The sequence below is a fragment of the Papilio xuthus genome, unplaced genomic scaffold, assembly GCF_000836235.2.
Source record: "Papilio xuthus unplaced genomic scaffold, Pxut_1.1 DF826938.1, whole genome shotgun sequence".
Taxonomy (NCBI): Eukaryota; Metazoa; Arthropoda; class Insecta; order Lepidoptera; family Papilionidae; genus Papilio; species Papilio xuthus.
In genome coordinates, this window is record NW_013531711.1 from 987996 (window position 1) to 994690 (window position 6695).

Here is a 6695-nt window from a genome sequence, read left to right on the forward strand (position 1 = left end):
TGCAAAATACGATACTCGCCGACCTAAATTTATATTTTTATAACAAAACTGAATATTGGACAAGTATAAAAATGTCTTAAAAATATCGTCCATCCATAGCTTAGCATAGTTATAGCAAAATGTAATCATCCTAATACGTAATGTCTAGTAATTACTTACTAATATTACAAATTACTAATATTATAAATGCAATTGTTTGGATGGATGGTTGTAAGAAGCTATCTCCGGAAGGGCCCAACGGATCTTGATGAAATTTGACACAGACGTAGAACATAGTCTGGATGAATACATACTTATAAAGTTTTTTTTTAATTCCACGCAGACAAAAGCCAGTTTTAATATAAATGCGATTATGGATGGATGGATGTTTGTTATTACGTATCTCCAAAATGGCTTAACGAATTTCTCTGAAATTTGGTACAGGTGTAATACAGGATGAAAGTATAGCGTAGTAAGATTATTTTATAATTTCGCGCAGACAAAGTCGCATGTAAATGTTAGTTTAATAATAATTATTCTTAATACCCTTAACATAAGAACCCATTATGAAGCGATCACTTGTAGCATTTTTAATCCACAAGTCATTTATTTTAAAACGAAGTCTTTTCCAGTTAATTGGATTTATCGTTAAAGCGATGAATGGAATTGCCTAGTAAATATTCAAGTCAGCTTTCACGACAAAAAGCAACTTTTCACATAGATATTTCTTGTAACTTGAACCGTTAAAATATGAAAGTGTGCTCACATTAAAAGAACCGTGAATGTTAACTGATAAGGGTATGATGGATGTTAGCTCGGGATTCAGTAAGCCTAAGTATTTTTTATATCACGCTTTGCAGTACTATTTTTAGAGACTAGCGGTGGCACGCGACATCATCCACGCAGGATTAAAAAAAACTTTATAGGTATCTTATACGTTCTTTCAGACTGTGTTCTACTTCTATGCAAAATTTTTACGAGATCTATTAACCCGTTCTGAAAATATTTTCTAAAAAACGTGCATCCGTTCATCCAAAAATTTCTCGTTTATATTACTAACTGTCGCCCGTGACTCCGTCGGCGCGGTAATAAAAAAAAAACCTAATTAGTACCTTATGTGTTCTTCCAGACTATGTTCTTTATGTTTGCCAAATTTCAGCAAGATCCATGCAGCCGTTTTAGAGATACCTTCAAACAAACATCCATCTATCCATCCATCTAAACAGTCGGATTTATAATATTAGTAAGAAGTAAGATAAAGTTGTCCATTAAATAAAAATATGAAAGTAACATTTGAATATTTGTCTTAAAAGAAAAATGCCATTTCTAAAGTCTAAAGATTCTTAAGAGGATTTTTTCCAATAAGAAGAAGTCTTAGGGAATTTTCTTGAGTGAAAAAATATTTTTGTCTTAAAGACGTTAAAGAACAGTTTATGTCGAAGTATCTTACGGTGAAATGCTTTAGAGTTACTAAAGATTTCTGTATTTTTATAGATTTATTCTTAATAATATTAAACATGGAATTACCATTAATTATTTAAAAATACAACACAAGGAATTGGTAAATAACACGATAGAATTACTAAGGAAAAAATGTCTAAAAGCTTTTCTAAATTAGTAAAACATTTTCTAAGTTATTAATTACAATAAGATATAAGAAATAAAATTATATTAATGATCATCTCGACAAATAAAACACTTATTTGGTTGTATGTTCAATTTATTTTCTTTTGTTGTGGCTTTTCAGGATGACCGCTATTCGAAATTTTTCCGCCTGAATATTGCTCTTTACTTTTTCGTAGGCGCTTTTTTACATTGCCGTGCGGACCGCGTTCTCTTAAAAACTGTGTAACTTCATCTAGCTATTGTTGCTAGACAGTATAAAGCGTTAGGTTTACAATCCTTACTGCGCGTTCCCACCTTTGTACGTTAGTACGCATCTGTAGAGTTACATCTTGTTGTCGGTGTTTATATAATAGGCAACGGTCACTTCGCAATGTTAGCGAAATCAGGTCGCCAATTCCTCGTTTGTCACCTTATAAAATGATAGAGTTATTCGAGATCTTAGTGTAATAGTAATAGAACACTAAGGGTGCAGTTACATTAGCCCTCGGAGTCCCCGTGTGTTTTATAACGGCCGAGTTATCGACTAATGAAAATGCCCTCTTACATTTTACTTTCCAAATGCTTAATCATTACAAATGTTATGTTATTTTTCTAGAAATAAATTAATGATTTTATGTTACAATCAAATTTCTTTATCTATGTCTGTCGCCATTTGTGCTATTTCACATAGAGGTAAAGTAGTGAAGCGAAGTGTCTACAAGGACTTTGCATGTAAGCGCACTTCAACTGCTTAAACTCCTGGAACTATATTTTATTCTCGAAGACTACCGAGTGCTTTTTGAAAGTTTTATGCAAGTTAAGAGGACTTCCGTTGTTTGAGATGATCCGCCAGTTTAAAAAGATCTTTCTTCGAGTTTAAAGAATTTATTTCTTTTGTTGTAATTGTATTTTTTTAAGATTATTTCTCAAAGTCCAATTTTTCCGCTTTATTTCTTCAAATACGAATTCAAGTTTACGGACCTAAAAATGATGTTCAATTCTTTTTGTAATCCAGAGTATACAAGAGATAGATAGTTACCATCAGCCAGGATTCTCTATTTGTATTAATGTACCTTAAAATGTCCTAAGTCAGACCAGTCTGCGCTATGGCCAAGTCAACACTAACCTGGGTAGTCTCCGTGTTCGTTGATAGCGATATATATAGTTCAAGAGCACTAAGTCAGAAATGTGAGGTATACACTGCTCTATAATACGGTTAATTTCGCGTTCATTTTGCTATTTAACGTAACATAAATAACATTGCAAGCCAGAGTTCTCTGCGTACCGCACGAATTTACATTACGGATTTTGTGTTAAACAAAGCTTAAACTCAAACGTCGGCTGAAACTTGAAGCGTATTTGTCAAATTAACAATTTAATTAGTACAGCGCATGGCGCGTTGTTGTTATGAATCCATTATTGTTTTATTTGTGCCAAAACAGTTCACTGTTCATTTCACATATACATACTATGATAACTTTTATATACATATATTTAGGTCGATGTATCATAGATAGGTCTCTGTAAGTCTTCCAAGGTCTTCTATTAGGTGAAGTGTTGATCAAGGTTGCATGTTATTTTTATGAAGTACCCAGTACTGAATGCGACGAAAAGTATATCATGCGTCACTCGATTAATATTACTAACAAGAATATCTTATATATAAAATTCTCGTGTCACAATTTTCGTTCCCATGCTCCTCAGAAACGGCTTGACCGATTCTCATGAAATTTTGTGAGCATATTGAGTAGGTCTGACAATCTGCCAAAATCTATTTTTAATCCCGCGCGGACGGAGTCGCGGGCGACAGATAGTAATATATAATTCCTTTCAAATAGGATATCTATTTGTTTACAATGAAAAACAATAGTATTATAGCATATATAAATATTTGCGACTCAAATCAGCGTTAAATATTTTTTTTTCTTCCTATTTTGAACTTGGGCTTACTACTGTTACATGATCAAAATAATGAAATTATAAAATTTCACATGATTATCTATGTATTTCCATCTAACATACGTAATGTAATATCCACTAAATTCATGATACTAATAATCTGAAGAAACAGAATAAAAAGGCTGTGAAACTATTCTTAAATCAAAAGACGATTGACTCTTGAATCCTCGTCGAGAATTTATTAGAAATATTTATGAGCTATTAGTAAGGATTTAACAGCTCACTTAATATTAGAAACGTTGTAAATGCGTCGTTAAGAAATTTATACAGCCCATTTGTCTTGTTTAGTGCGGTAGATTAAAGACATAATACGTCGAATAAAATCGATTAAACGGTATAGTGCCGTAAACAGATTTATAGGCTTTCTTTAATTAATTAAAAAATCCTTTTCAATCACTGAAAGTATTCAATATAAGGACGGAGTTCCATTATTCGATAACTTGTTCGTTATATGGGGTGATACGTGGCGTGAGATCGTTAGTGGCCACATGCGTGGGACGATAGTCTTTACTTTTAGTTAGCCCGCTTTGTACTCGTCATCTGAGTCTACGCACAACGCGTGCTTTACATCGACCGATCATTTTTATTTGTCGTTAGCCAGTATGCGCGGCTCCCCGCGTACTGTTTAATGACCGAGTTATACGCCCTAAAGTAGTTTACTAGAGTCAAAACGAAAGTACGTATTCTCATTAATTTACTAACTTAGCTGTAAGGTTTTTCTTCCCAAGTACATGTAGAGCATTTTATAGATAAAAAGTAATATGTTTTATTTATAATTATCGCTTAATGGCATCAACATTTTCAACCGAATAAATCTGATGTGATTTTGCGTGTAAACGCATACATTTGTTCAATCTTGATCTCTCTGAACACGATCTGTTGACAGCCAATGCAAAATATTACGGCGACGAGCATCGGGTAATTATAACGCCATCTATCTTGTACCGCGATGCACTGACATCGATTCGAACAGATGGATTGTGATAATATTTTACGTATTGTTTATTTTAGTATAGATTTAATCATGAGATTTTAATAATATCTTGTTGAACCCAGATTAATGAGAGTCCAAGAACCACGATGTTTTCTAGCTTAGTGTTTTCTCTTTAACCTGAGTTTCTTGTTTATGGCAGGCGTCCTCCGAAACCAAACAAGACGCTTATCAAATACTTTGTCTAGAATAGACATGGAAGACATTTTTCAACTATAACCTGTATCAGTAAACTATACACATCCATTCTCTCTTTTGCCTTCCATAGAATATGTTTTTTCACGACTCACATCTAAGGACTTTCTATCCTCAAGAGGCATTTGTTCATAATATGCATATACTCCACAAGATTGTGATACTTTCGTTATAATTAACAGCAAAAGTTGCTTACGTATTTGTTAAAAACTAAGTTCTTTTATTTTAATTCTATTTGAATAGAGCTTTGTAATGTCCAACATATTACTGTTTGTAAATATTTTGTACTGCTTTCTGCATACTTCTGTAACAATAGAAGGCTTTGCAGGGCCATGTCCCTTTAGAATTGAAGTAGAATAAACACAATAGCGTGTTACTAGTATGTCCGCAAAGCTGAACAAAGCGAAACTAGCAAAGCAATATTTATTCTATTTCTAATCTTTTAAAAACTGTTTTAGAATTGTTTTTTACTAATCTTTTACTTTATTTATTTTATAATGTAAAATTTTGTAATCTTGGCTTACCTTAAAATGGCTTCCGTATATCTTTTTTTTTATACCATAAGGTGGCAAACGAGAGAGTGGCCACCTGAAATCGCTGAAATAGCGAAGTGACCGTTGCCCATTGACATATGCAATTGCAAATGTGTTGCCTACCTTTGATGGACGGAGGAGAGGATGCACAGAAAGAAAATATTTTTCCTTTCCATGCATCCTCTTATCCGGAAAGTCCACTTGCACCTCCCATCCCTACCCTGTAAGAAAAAGGGTGGTAAGGGAAAGAGGACTAAATTTGGCTTCCGGGACGCACACTCATCAGACGAAACGCGGAATATCTTCCACTTCACGCCTGTCTTCTGTGTGGTCGTGGTATTTCACCGAGCGAGCCGGGCCAATTCGTGCGCAGATGTTAAAGCGGGCTCTACCACTGTTGAAACTGTTCTTAAATCATGGACGTAGCAATCAAATGTTTAATCGTTGGTTTCTAAGACCAAAATCCGAGTTCAAAACATATTGTTACTTCTGTTTTGTCATAAATAGTGAAACGTATCGTAACGACACCATCGTTACGATACGTTTTATATCAACGATTAGTCGAAGATGTCTGTTTTGTATGATGCTAGTTTTTAAATAGCATTTTAAAAATATCAACACGTAGAAAATGCGAACTGAAAACAGTTTTAGCGAAACCATTTATTTTCAGCCACAAAGAAGCGTTTTAAAAGTTTTTCAGACGAGTGGGGGACGGGTTTGCAACAAGAAACAAGACTGTGTATTTCTTTGTGCGGGATGTTGAGTGTTTCTCGAGTCGACTCTGACATGTTTAGGTTTACTATGAGAGCGCTGGGATATATAAACATAAGTATATTTTTTCTCTCATATTTTTAAGGAAACACCACAGTTTTAGTGAAACGCTAAAAATTATAAGACTTTTAAGTTGTAAGATATTTAAGTATTAACTAATTTCTCTCTCTTTCCATCCTTATATTATATTTTCCGTCGTCTTTAATTTGTATATTTAATTAATTCTCTCTATATAAGAAAAGGTATTATGAAAATAACATAGTTACTATGTGCATAATATTATGTATTATTTAATAATGTGTAAATAATTTATTCTCTTGTGGATGCAACACAACATAAAAACAACATATGTAATATAAAATAGAATTTCCAAGAAAGACTAATTGCCTGGTCAATATCTATATTGGCTGATTAACCAATTTAAACATAACATAATGTAGGCATTGTTATTATAGTGCTTAAAGCTTAACTGCGGTTGTTGTGGCTTAGGTTTATTGACTAAAGAATACATATAAGTTCGCAATTGGATTAGTCGTATGTCAGACAATCCGTATTTGTAAGCTATCAGTTTTCCATCAGCTAATACCAGAGGCGACTGAATGGCTTTATTAGTCTAGTTGTCATAAATTATATTAAATACTATAGTTAGTAGAAGGCCTTAG